Below are 15,287 nucleotides of genomic sequence, written 5' to 3' on the forward strand. Positions count from 1 at the left end.
CGTCAGTGTCGGATGTCGGTGATTTGTCAAAGGGTTTTTTTTTTTCTTTCGTCGAAATAAAATTAATAATCACACATTATCCGATAAATTTTACCTCTGAGATGGATTTAATTATTTGATTTATTTCGACGAGAGAAACAATTGAAGACATTATCCGATAAATTTTACCTCTGAAATGATTTAATTAATTGATTTATTTCGACGAGAGTAACAATTGAAGACTAAAAAATTTTGATTGATGTACCGACAACGCACCGGATTGCGACGATCGCTCGATCACCCATACTAATACATGATATATTCTCAGTAACTGTGCATTACGGGGAAGTAAAAATAATAATTCTTTGATTTTTTTTCGATCTTAGTGCGTATCTTCGTAAGTCAAAACATCTTCGACAAACAAAAGTCGAGGATTACCTGTATGTGATCTATGTAGTTTTAGGTCAATCTCGAAAATTTATTTAAATTGGGCATGTTCTGTTTTAACTTTCAATATTTTATTTTAATTTTAATATATTGATTATAATTTTATTTTGATATTTGAATTTAATTTTAATATAATAATAATAGTTTTAATTTTGATATTTAATTTCAATTTTTAAATTTAATTTCTATTTCGATATTTTGTACGCTACTGGTTTTATCCTGCTGGTTAAAACGTTGGCCCAAAATCGTCATTGGTTTGGTCCGTACGCAGCATAATAGGAATGCACTAGTATATAGCCAAGGATAATAACCATACAATTTAATATAAAGATATCTGAGAAACCGTTTGTGAATTCACTCAATCTTCAATGAATGAGTCATATAAAATGAATCCAGAGGGAGAGAGGGAATGAGAGATAGATTAAAAGCCAACATGCGACATGATAGTTTACACAGGGCTATATCGTTTTCATTCGTGGAATATGACAAAATCCACTGACGCGCGTTTTCCACAATTTCCCGGGTCATTTCGTCCAATTCGAACGTCATCGACCAATATGCATGTCGGAGTAGGATAGGCTGATTAACAAGCAAGCGATCGGCGCTTCTATACAAAAAATTATGGTGGCTTACGAGCGTGACGCGAGAGGCATTACCTGCGCTAATTACCGACAGCACAATCGCGCCATTGTTCGAACGGGGGCCCCCGTACAACACGAAAATAACCCCGCGGACGCGAACAATGGGGACCGCCCCTCCCCCGTTGCCAGGCGAGCTCCAATTAAGCAGATTTGCCATTAATCGATCATAACAGTGTTTTTACTAATTAATTCGCAGAACGGTCTCCCTGCAGCGCGGGGCCTGCACCCACCATACCCCATCCAGTCCCCGTCCCAATGGGGACCCATCCCACTTCAACTAAGAATTGCGGGCTCGATAATTAATCCGTTAATGGAGCACGCGAATGCGTTCGATCTCCCGACCGAAAATGTCCCCCATAGTTAGGCTCACCACATGATATCCAAAATGGGGGCATGAAGGACCTCCTTCTCAACCTAAAAATATGTCTTCCATCCTATTTAAAAAAACAAATCCTCCATTTCAAATTGATTCAATATTGACTGGTTACATAAAAGACAATGTATTTCATTATAGAATGATTTTTATATATGCACATACACATATTATTAAAAAATAATTTTGGTAACAAAAAATTGTATCTATAGATAATTAGAAGCGAGTCATAGATATTTCACCATATTTTCCATATTTCACCACTTTTTCAAAGCCTCAAAATGAAACGCTACGCAAAAAAATTGTCCTATATGAAAAAGGCATTGTACGTCCAATTTTTTTTTAATTTTTCCTTTAAATAACCATTAATATTTTCTAGGAATTATATTTTTATTTTCAAAATGTACAATTATTATGTACAAGACAAAACGAAACGATGATTTTTTTCTTAAACGTGTAAAATTAGCAAATAAAAAAGCTACAAATTGTTCAAAAAGATATTCGTACATTACTTTAAAAGAAAAAGAAACAAGACAAAAAAATTTAATATGATATAATATTGTATTTTGCAGCTATTTAAAAATAATTATAATATGATAAAAATAATAGAACAAAGCAATTTTGTAAATATTTAAATATTACTTTAAAATGAATATATGTATTTTGCATATATGTAATTTCCAAATCTATATTCATATTAAATAATATTTTTTTTTATAAACAAATTGATTCGGAAAAATATGGAAATAAATGTATGTATGTATATTAAAATTCATCTGTGGGACAAATCAAACAATTTTACGAAAATGACAGGACGGGACGATAGTATATTATGGAGATTAGTATAGATAGAAAGGAAAATAATGAAAGTAAATATAAAAAGAAATCATATAACCATTACAATGTGTCAATATCGAACTTTATATCTTTTTTAATTTTTGAAATCAAGTCACTCTAAATCGACAGTATGACTTACCGAGTACACAAGTATGTATATGTACATATCCAAAACACATAATACTAATGTAGGAATTCAAATATTTTTCTGAAGAACCAACGGCAAGCTTATAATGCTTGCAACAATCATCAAAATCATACTAGCCGAATTCGTGAGAGTGGGAGGAGATGCTGATTTTATAAAAACTGTCACAACAAGCAGTTAGATAAATTGGCTAACTCTAACAGGAGACAGCTGACCTAGATTTTTAGTGACCATTCATATTTACATTATAAGATTTTTTTCATATTATGTTTTCTATAAATATTTTTTTTTTAAATACATTTTATACCAGGAAGGCCTTACAGGTAAACCCCAATGCGGCTTCCTGGCCAATTACAAACAATGCAGCATTTTTATTACACGATTCAATCCAAGCCCACCGATGTTTTTCATTCGCATTTTTTACACCTGGCAACCCTTACGCAAGGTAGACAGACACGGCTTTCAAAATCCCGACGTTAATAAATGCTCTAAAAGTCGAGATATCGACGAAATTTCACTCGGCGCGCAAAAAGTGCATCGTCGTCGAGCGCTAATGGGCGGCGAAAAATCCCGATAAAATACCGACGCGTGCATTTGTCCCGCTTTAGGAGGATAGCAAGAAGGATACAATGGCAATTCCTTTCCCAAATCGGGTTGTTCTTGACACTTTTTAGGCGGCCAACGTTCGATCATTACTATAAATAATGGAGATATATACGTCCGATATCATCACGTATCGCAGATGCACAAGATTATCAGACGCGAACATTTCCAATGCCTTTTTTATACGAACGTACAATACATATATAAATCCGGCATTACATATATATAATTTTAATTAATCAAAATAATTCAAAACTACACACACAAGTGTCGAACTTTTTATTATAATGCGAGTTAATTAGGATACCGCGATATTACGATATGTCAGCCGCGCGCAACTGAAATTGACACTGATCATGCGATTCATTTCACAACAAATTTGGCCGTTAAGAGTTCTCACTAATTGTTTATTTGCTAAAATTAATTAATGCAATCTGTTAACATATTGAATTTAATGAATGACATTGATTAAATCGATTAAACGTGCCTACTAGACTAACACAGCAACCAGATTTTAATCTAACTATTTTTTTGAAAAGACATATTCTTCATTATTAATATATTCATGAGCCGAAAATCATCACATTTTGTGAAAATGCAGCAAATAATAATTAAGGAATATAAGGAATGTACCGTTTTTTAATCTAAACGCAAAATACAAAATCTCAATTGATGACATTTTTTATTTATTTTTTTACCATGGTTAAAAAATATGGCCATGGCCAACATGGCCAACTTTGTACATACATATATATTTACTTTATATAAATTTATTTATTTTATTTTTATACAGGTATACACACATTTTTACTAACACGACATACATATGTATATTGTCAACATTATATACAAGTATTATTCAAGGCCAATTACAATCATCATGGAGACATCTATGGAAAAAAATTGCAGCATTTTTAAATATCAACAAATTTCTGAGATGATGTAAACTCAAATTTTGCGAGAGACAGGACTTGATTGCCAATTCAATTAGGACAGGATTACCAATTCGTTGAAACCGTTTCAACAATGAAATCAGATAAATTGACAAACTCTGAAAGGAAACGATGGACCTTGGAGTCACATATCACATATTAGCCAGCAGCGTAGCTCGGTCGTTAAGCTTCTGCTTAGCGTCGAGAGGCGCCAGGTTCGATCCCAGGGCCGGGCCTCGAGTGAAAATGAATTTTTCAGAGTATGCTGTTGGTCAGACCTGGATTTGTGACTTCAGGTTGATCGTTTCCATCAGAGTTTCCCAATTTTCTCTGATTTCATTGTTGAAACGGTGCCCGGAAAAAATTGGCTAAATATCCTTCCCATAAAATAATGTCACCTATAATTTGTAATTGATTAATGTGCAATAAATAAGTTAGTGTACAATTTGATAGATGTCTCATTGATTGCGAGTTTTTCAGTGTCTCGTAATTCAGTGACTTATATAAAAAATGCTGCATTGGAATTATAATTTGTAATTGGCCAGGAAGGCGCATTGGGGTTTACCTGTAAGGCCTTCCTGGTATATATGTAAAAAAATAAATAATATAAATAAATATCGACGGTCTGGCCAGCAACAAAGCCAGGGATAGAAGACGTGACCACACAATCGAAAGCATTTAACGCTAATTTATGTATGTACATATGTTGCTAGTATGTATAATATTATCATATTATAATATTATCATATTATAATATTATCATATTATAATATTATCATATTATAATAATATTATCATATTATAATATTATCATATTATAATATTATCATATTATAATATTATCATATTATAATATTATTATATTATAATATTATCATATTATAATATTATCATAAATGTGAAATTCAAATAATAGTGAAAATGAGGGTAGTTGTCCAACTTGGAACAGTTTCGACAATGAAATCAGATAAATTCGCAAAATCTGATCAAAACCATCGATCTAAAGTCACATATAACCCAAGTCTGGTCAATAGCACTGATTCAAATCTCGAGCCCGATACTAAATAGTTAATTCAAGATTCTAGCTAAATAGCTAGAATCTTGAATTAACATCAATAAACATATTTACATATGTATGTGCAAAATTTAAAGAAGATCGGCTCATGAACCAAATACATAGATAAATCTAAATAAAACTGTTCAGCCGATAATTTTCAAATTTGTACGGAACAATCTCATCACTCATCGAATGAAGTATAGGTATAAAAAATCAAGGGATACATTTTTTTTAAGTAGGTGAACAAAATTTACAACACAATCATTGATGAATTGAGATGACACTCGCAGTATTTGATCGCGATCGACGACACGCAAACATTCGTATCGACAATGACACTTTTTCAGACGAAAGCAATCGCAATCAAAGCAACAGCACTTGATTCCGCCACGAAAAGAAACACCTAACGAGCGCGGAAAGAAAGCACTAGAAAGGAACGCATTGGCGAAGCACCCTCGAGCCCTCGAACCGGGAGGGATGAGAAACCGGAGCCTGAGGGCTCGTATTAATGAGCCACGGTCGATGTTAATGAATCACGACCATCATTATATGTATGATGATATGTTCGTTGTTGACTTCGTCGCATCGATTTCAATCATATACCGTTCGTAAACCCAACGTTCCACTTTATGTATACCAAAAATCGACCAGGCAAAATTGTACTCAGTTACGCAACATGAGGTATAAAACAAATTGCTAACCTTTAAAAAAACCATTGCACTCCGATATATTATTGATTTCATAGTACACATGAAGAGTTTGAAGCACCTTTGCTACTACTGGCTGCGCCCATAGTCCACATGGTAAGTAATATGTTGATCGTCATTTGAATCCAAGTCGTTGGAGCTAGCAGCAATTCCATATTTTATCACTTTTACTAAAAAAAATAAAAAATCGTTAAATAAAATCAATTAATGCTTTTATCTCACCGAGGCATATTTACAATACTAAAAAGGGGCGCGGATTTTTTTAGCAAACATTAATTATTAATTATTTTTATAATTGAAATAAAAGCGCGTTTCGCATATCGTGGAGCTATGCCAGCTACGAAACATGGCGCGATGCATGCGCACGGTCGAACGTGTTTTACGTACTAGAATACATACAGTACCGGTCAATGAAAGGTTTCCAGATTGAAAATATCAATATTTCCTTTTTTAAGATGTTATATATATGTTTTTATATATTTTTTTTTGTATATTAAAATGAAGTTTATAATGTTTGACACATATTTAAGTAGCAAAACAATGAAATTTAAATTAAACTAAGGTGCTATTCAAATTATTAGGAATCAGTAATATATGGGAAGATTTGGTAGGGTAATGAAAAAAATTTTTTTCGTAAAACTAACTTATTAATTAAAAAACTGAAAATCACATTTTGTTGAGTTTAATAATAGCTACAAATTGCAATTAAATTAATACTTGATTGGCCATCCCCTATTTTTTAATACTGCCTTAACCCTTCGTGGCATCGATTTTATTAAATTTTGCAATAACTCATCCGTTATTTCATTATCCCAAACATTTTTCAATGTATTAACCAATTCTAATTTATTAGAAGGCTTTTTATTTTTGATTTTAGAGCCCATTATAGCCCACAGGTTCTCAATTGGGTTTAAATCTGGGCTGTTACCCAGCCATTCCAAGGGCGTAATGCCACTTTCCGCTATAAAATTCTTCACCTAAAATTTTACCAACAAATATAATGATATATTTTTAATTTAATTTCTAAATTAGAATACTTGGAAATAGAAAAAAATATTACTCACAGTTTTGGAACGGTGACACGGAGCAGAATCGTCTTGGAAAATGCATTCGGATTCCCATGCGTAGTGCATTTCCATTGATGGAAACAAGTGTTGTTCCAAAATATTTTTATACGTTTCTGCGTTCACTGTTCCATCAATAATGGCTAATGAACCGATCCCATGGAAAGAAAAACACCCCCATACCATTTGGCCTGGAGGATGTTTGACCGTCGACTGAATACAGTCGACATTCAAACGTTCACCTAATCTTCGTCTAACGAAGTGGATCCCATCGGACCCGAACATATTAAATTTACTTTAATCCGAGAAGATGACACGTCTCCAGTCCGATTCCGTCCAATTGATATACTTTTTGGCCCAATTAAGTCGTTGCAGACGTGCTTTTTTCGTCAAATATGGTTTTTTCGCTGGTATCCTCGAGAATAAACCAAATTCTCGAAGCGGACGTCGTACAGTTTCGACGCTGATTTCTGTTCCAGTGGCTTCAATGAACTCCGATCTAATTTTCACAGCACTTTTAAATCGGTCTTGTAGACAAAGTCGTTTTAAAAATCGATCCTCAGACGAGTTTGTCTGTCTGGCCTTTCCTGACCCTTGTTTTCTTTCTAGGCACGCTGAACTTCCAAATTTCTTAATAAAATTGAGTACACAGGTATGACTGCATCCTATTTTTCCCGTGATATAACGAGAACTAAACTTTTCTGCTACCAAAGTTAAAATAAGTGATTTTTTAGATTTCGTCAATTGTTTCGCGTTCGGCATGTTGTTTGCGAAATCACTTCAAACGATGCTAAAGCTTCAGAAATCCACGGTCAACTGAGACAAAAATGAAATAAAGGGGTCCCATTTCATCGTAAAAGTTTGTTTGCACAAGTGTTCCAGACGCATAACCGGTTTTAAACCTGCTTTTGCACCGTTTCAGTGACTGGAAACCTTTCATTGACCGGTACTGTATATAACTTCGAAAGAGACTTTGTATGTATGTAAGTATTTTTGGTTGGGAACATCGAAAACAAGTCAAAGTTTCGATGACGACATTTCGATTGGTTGAATATTATTTTTTTTCGATTCCCTTAAGGCGCCCTTAATAATCTTGTGGCGCAAACACACTGAATCGTACGATACGGACACGTTCTCGGCCTCCTGTGGTGAAAAATCATGTCTCGCACCGCAGGGGTTTTTTTAAGGAGTTCCTCCTACATTTCTTCAAATACGGGAACCACCGTTATCGATCATTTTGTCAATACAAGTGTATAGTTCGAGTGTGCTAGCGTTTTTTTTAGATGTGCAATCTAAAACTATTTAAAAAAAAAAAACACGCATACCTCTCTGGGTGTGTGTCTGCCGCTTTGATGTACATAACATTTCAATCTCAAAATCAACACTATCTAAATACTTTTAAGCTGTGCCTGCAGAAAAATTTTTTTAAAGAAAGTTAATTTTTTTATTTCAATTTGGAATACACAGCGAGTGGGAATTCGTCAGTTTTAACTATTTTTTTTAAATATATTCTTATTATGATTTTCTCTGGAATGAAGGCCCTTCAAATAGCACTGGTCATGTAAATTTATCCCCTCACCCCTCCCGTCCGCTCTCACCATCCATGCATACGGTGAGTCGAAGCTTCCCATCTGACACATTTATGAGCATCCCTAATTTTTTTTTAAATTCTATTGGGCATGTTTTAAATGTAAAAATATATTTTTTATATATTTACCATAGTACCATTACAGGTTTCCTCAAGGCGACACCTATGGCCAAAGTTGTACATACGTATATGTACTACAGAGGTAAAAATAATAACAATAATATGTAATATCCAGGTCGATCGTTTCCTATCAGACTTTGCCAATTTCTCTGATTTCATTGTTGAAACGGTTCCCGATTAAATTGGCTAAAAGCCTTCCTACAGTTATTTCACCACTATTTGAGTATGATTAATGTACAATAAAATTTATGTACAGTTCATAGATGTCTCCTTAATTTCGAGTTTTCAGTTTCTTGTAACTTATTGGCTTGTGTAATAAAAATGCTACATTGTTTATAATTAACTTGCCAGGAAGGCGCATTGGGGTCTTCCTCAAGCCTTCTTCTTTGTCAAGCCTTCCTGGTATACATATTTCTATATAAAATAAAATATAGGTATATTTATGGAGATTTTTTCGAGGGGAGAATATATATACATCCCTCTTACTAGTGCGAACCGTGACAATAATACGCCTTCGTGAGACAGAAACAGTGTACACGGCAACAGCTTTAGTTGAGGATTCGTATGAGCTTTGAAGTAACGGTATCTGGTTCCATCTCGTCGTTCATAACTAATGCCCAATCGGTGGTGTGTCTTTGCAATATTTCCGCGCGCTTTTGTCGTCTGCTGCGATCCACGTCAATCTGGCTCGGTTGCCGAGTGATTTAATGGGTCGCGTTCGCAGAAATAGGTCGGTAACGAGGCGCTACCACAATGGTGTTCCCCGCCGAGGGTCTACTTTTTGCGTGCGATCGCCGCCAATTTAATTGGCAAAACCTCCGGTGACGTCTTCCTTTTTGGCGCGCCGACGTCCTCCTGATGACCCTCCTCCGCGAATTTATGCGCGGGACAATGGCGATAATGATCAACAGACACAAACAAACAAAAACAGAACTGCACGTACAGATTCATCAAGATACCTCCTAAATGCTTAAATTGAATTTATCTTGCGATATACATGCATACGAACATATGCACACGTGTAGTCGGAGGCGTCATTTGGGGGGGGCTGGGGTGGGCAGTTGCCCCCCCCCCCCCTAAATTTGAAGCGGACAATCCACGTTGTTTAATGTATTATTATGAATTTTAATTAAAATACGAAACCAACCAAAAAAAAATCGAATATTGAAATTCTTTAGAACACTGTCAGGTATAATAAACACGTCGATTTTTCCCAGAAAAAAATAATGTTAACTCCCAAATATTATATATTTCGTTTTGTTGTTTGTCTCGCTTTAAAAGATTTTCAGATTATTTTGTATGGGAAACGCTGAAATGACGCCCCTGCGTATATATATTTATACTTAAATTCGAGTATAACTACGACGTTTGAATAAATTATCTGAATATTTAGTGGATCTATCGTAAAAAGACGAGAACTTATTCAATGTCTCGCAGTGACCTCATAGCAAACTCTTGCAAAGCATGAGAGCCTAGCTTGACAGGGGGTCCAAATTTATATATATGTATGTATGTAGGTACACTCAATATAATTTAACATTATCCAACTTAAAAATATCGAAAGTAATAAAAATGACTCGAGTCATACACTTATTTTGCTTCACCTTTTTTTTACGACGCACAAATGTGAAAAGGTCATGCAACAAACTATTTCGGCTTATTAAACCATAAAATACCATTTCATAATTAATCACGTAACGCCATTATTAAAAAATACTTTATTGGAAATATATCCATAAAAATCGTCACAAAATTTTGCAAACTTTAAATTGCGGAGAAGGGCGAGTGCGAGAAGCCTTTGAATAAATAAATACAAAAAAATTGCTTGAGGGCCCAAAATTCCCAGCTACGGCAATGATGCCTCGCTTTATATTTCATAAAGATTATGGCTTTGAACTATTAAACCAAATTTTAGTCGTTTCGCCTTCAGGGTGCATTTTCATTAGAAGATTGGACAGAAGATAGATATGGAATATGCTAGAATGGTACCCAAGATAACGTATTGTATGTACATAAGAAATACAGATACAAGGATCATAATTGCATTGGGCCGACATTCACATACATACATATGTATGATTATAGTTGATGATGATTGTCTGATGTTGACACACAGAAGGCTTCGATGATTTGACGGACAGGAAGATTTTATAGCACATTTTTGACGTTAATATTAGTGTATGACCTTTTTATACTTTTGTTTGATTCTATTTAGATCGTCGATTTTGAACTTTGGTATATATACTCGTACATTTGTATCTAATAGTGTACAGGTAGTCCTCGAATTACGACGGTTCGACTAACGACGGTTCGCACTTACGACCGGAAAATTTTTTTTTATTAATTAATTATTTTTCAAAATTGTATTGATAAATCTCAAGCGGATGTGAGTTATGAAAACGGGGAATTCTCTTTCGGAAGAAATGAAACATCGCAGTAGTTTTAAAAATTAAGTTATGAGGGATTCTTTTGGGATTCGTCACCAGTCGCACGACGGTAACAAACTCATACGGTCGTTACTGTTTGTTACATAACTGTTCATTATTGTTTTAAGATGTTTATTTTCTCAATTTCGTGTAGATCAGTGCTCAAATTTTTATTTATAAGAACATTTATAATTTGTGATAAAGAAACGTGATAATGACTGATAAAGAAACTCTTTTTAAAAAAAAGAGAAAGGTGACAGACTTAGAAATGAAACTTGAAGTGATAAAACAATATGATAGTGGTAAAAAAGTGATGGACTTCGCAAATAATCTGAAATTGTCACATTCAACGGTCTCCACTATTTTAAAAGATAAAGAAAAAAATCGTAAAGCCGTTAAAGGGTCCTTGTCAATCAAATCTAAAATAAAAAATAAAAGAAGACTCGGACCCATTCAACAAATGGAAAAATTACTAGTGATTTGGATCAATGACAAGATTGAAAAGCGAATTCCATTGCGTCTCTTAAAGCTCATTATTTAAAAATTACATTTGCGCAAGGCTTTGAACCAATAGAAGAAGGAAAAACTTTTCAAGAATTTTGGAAAAATTATAATATCCTTCATGCTATAAGAAATATAGATAAGGGATGGACCCTTTAACGGCTTAAGAAGTTACTTCAGCATGTATGTATGGAATATGGAAAAAACTCACCAATCGATTTGAACCCGTTTCTCTTTGCATATACGAAAAAGAAAAAAATGTCGAGGATATTACTAGCCTAATCGTACAATTTAGTGAACGTCTACAATTTGACGTAGATATCGAAGACATCAACCAACTTCTTGAAAATGATTCAGAAGATCTAACCAATACAGAATTATTAGATCTTGAAACTCAAATGGTTGCAGAAGAGGCTATTGATGAAAACGAATCAATCACATCTGCGGAACCGCTGAAAAAATTGTATTGAAAGAAATGGCTGCTGCTTTTAATTTAATTAATCAAGGAATACAAAAGTTTGAAATGATGGACTCAGACAGTGAAATATTTTCAAATGTGAACCGCAGGATTCAAAAAAATCTCGCATGCTACCAAGAAATATATAGAGAAAAAACACAGGATACTGTTCAAACAAAATTAAACACATTTTTCAAAACAACTCATACGACTGTATCTCAAACTGCAGAGGAAGAAATGGATTGTACTTATGTGATAAGTGATGAGGATGTATAATTTATAATTAATAAGTACGGATGATGTAGATGTTTAATTTTTTTTTAATTTAAATATGAATTCATTTGAATTACTGTATTAATAAAAGTAAGTAAAATCACCAAAAAAAATAAATAAATAAATAAATATATATATATATATATATATATATATATATATATGTATATATTCCTCGACTTACGACCGAGGTTCAGGAACGTATCTCCGTCGTAAGTCGAGGAATACCTGTATTTCATTTTTGACACTAATAAGAGAAATGTATTTTCGTCCTGAAAAAAGTATAAACCAATATATCAAATATTTTATATTAGGGGCTCTACGACATGGTCGAGTTTTGGTCGCCATCCTTTGAGTTGAGGCCGATTCGACCATGTTGGTGGCTACTACTTTACTTACTTCCCAGTCTTCACATTAAATGATCGTACATTAAGGTACATCGTCATTTCAATCCTTTCACCCCCATAGTATTAATTAAGATTTTTACAAATATTGATCACTAATAGTTTCAACATACGCGTTTTATAAAACGCTTATTTCGTCACACTAACAATTGTTCGTACATGTTACAATTACAATGCGCGTGAGCAGTCTGTCAACTAACATCAAACGTGTCATAACTAGACACCGGATGGTCACAGTGCTATCCAGTGTTCCATTGTTGTAAATCCTTTGTAAAAAAAGGTTCGGCAAACCATTAACAATGCATTTACAACCTTTGAACAATACGCGGCACCTTCTGGGTCCGGTGTCTAGTCATAACTAGACAGGCCGGGGCACTATTGTTCATTTCTTAGAAAAAATATGTTTTTACGAACTTTTTTGCTTTGAGCACTGATGGAATGGACCAAAGTTCCATTGCCCCGACGAATACCCAAAGTCTAATCATAACTAGACTTAGGCTAGGGATTGGGGCACTATCGTTAATTTCTTAGAAAAAGCATGTTTTTACAAGTTTTTTGCTCTCTTGCTTTGAACACCGTTGAAACGGTCTATTGTTATTTGCAATTGCCTTGACAAGTAGCCTAAATCTAGTAATAGCTAGTCTTCGGCGTGTATTTGTCAAATAATAATAGACCGCTCCATTCGTTTACAAATTAAGAGAGCAAAAAAGCATGGTGGCAATAGTAGTGCATTAATAGTAATTAGCAATAGTGAAGCATTTTTTGTGCAAAAAGCATCGACCAAAGGAAGCCAATGGAAAGCATCCATCCAACGCCAGTCTCTGCTCATTAGTAGAGGTAGGACCGGAAGAGCGCCGTCTATTGTTCCATTATTGTAAAAAAGGTTCGGCAAACCTTAAACAATGCATTTGAAACATGTGAACAATGAACAGCGCGCTCTAGGTCCGCTCTTTACTCATTAGGACAAAATGCTTTGAGGCTGTTATGGCCAGGAACGTTTCGCAGGTATAGGCAAGTAAGACAACGCCTAGAGGCGGCACGTTTTGAGGGGCGGCAAACCAAAGAAGAAAAAATATAAAAAAAATAAATTGTAATTGTATATAAATTGAATATTATAATAATGTTTTTTTTTCGTTTGTATTACACTTTTAGAGAAGTCGGCATTTTGAACTTCAAACAGTCTCGGGGCGCCACTGATTATGGCTATCGTTACCTTAGTAGAAAACTTTTTTTTCAGCACTGTAGGAACGTGTATTGTTATTTGGGATTGCCCTAATTATTATTAGCCTTTTGGTCATAACAATGCGATTTTTTTTAAACGGTGTTAATTTTTTATCAAGTGCACCTGGTTAATAGTACATTTAGAAGTCGTGACATGAAAACACTACATACTGTAATATTTCGGTAAGTGAAAAGTCTATGTGTTACAGTTGAAGTGTGTCTTCCAATTGTAATATATTTGACTAGTTGGAATATATTCCGTCTAATCCCCATTAAGTTGATTCATATGGCGAATTACATTCCAACTGGTTAAAATATATTACAACTTAAAATACAATTCAACTATAAGTTGGTACCAAGTTAGATGGAGAGGTTGGTTAGGTTTTCGAGAAAACATCACTCAATTAGTAAATTAAGTTGGAAAGTCATATATGTTTGTTTTGAACACATTCTTAGAGTTATCGTAATATGATACTCATTATCTTTATTCGTAATACCCAGCAAATATTAACGCATTATTGAATTCTAAAGCATTCGTAAAAACATCACAGCTGTCAAAACTCAACTGTTATATTATAACTGGCGCACATTATTCAAAGTGTATTTGCGCTTGTTGAGATATAATTTACTAGTTGAATTGTATTCGAATATGAATGACCTAAAACGCCAGTTGGAATATATAACAACTGAAAATACACTTCGACTGTAACATATAATGTAATGGGTCTACCTCACGGGACCGAAAGTGAAAAACCCGAAAAAGCAAATATCGGAAGGCAAAGATCGAAAATCGAAAGATCTTAAGATCGAAAGATCTCTTATTAATGTGCGCGCGCAGAATACGGGAGGAAAAGCCTGTTCCTCTTGTTCCTGTTGTATCCTGCTCGCGCAAATTAAGTGAGTATGTACCGTTTACCATGGACCATTTTTTTTTTTTGATCTTTCGACTTAAGATCTTTGCCTTCCGATATTTGGATTTTCGTGCATTTCTAATTCGATCCCGTGAGGTGCACCCATAATATATTTATGAGTGGCATGCAGTGAAATTATCTCTCTTTTTGTCATACAGCCTTGTTTAATATGCGTGCGCAGGATACGGGAGGAAAAGCCTGTTCCTCTTGTTCCTGTTGTATCCTGCTCGCGCAAATTAAGTGAGAATGTACGACGGGGGGAGAGAGTTTCACCGCACGCCACTGATATATATATATATATATATATATATATATATATATATATATATATATATATATATACTAACCGTTTTTCATATGTATGCATGGTAAACGAACATTTTCGACTTTTTAACATTCGGTGCAGTGACGGTCACCCATAATGTAATATATGAAGGTAGGTTAACAAAATGGCGCTATAAGAGTCGGCGAAAGGAAATCATTGTAAAATTCATTCAATAGCAAACAATGGGAGGTATATATGTACTGTCGATTGTTTATAAGCACTATTCAATGAGAAATAGAAGGACTATGAAAAAAAAACAACCTGAGTGTGATGATG

The sequence above is a fragment of the Arctopsyche grandis genome, chromosome 4, assembly GCF_051622035.1.
Source record: "Arctopsyche grandis isolate Sample6627 chromosome 4, ASM5162203v2, whole genome shotgun sequence".
Lineage (NCBI taxonomy): Eukaryota > Metazoa > Arthropoda > Insecta > Trichoptera > Hydropsychidae > Arctopsyche > Arctopsyche grandis.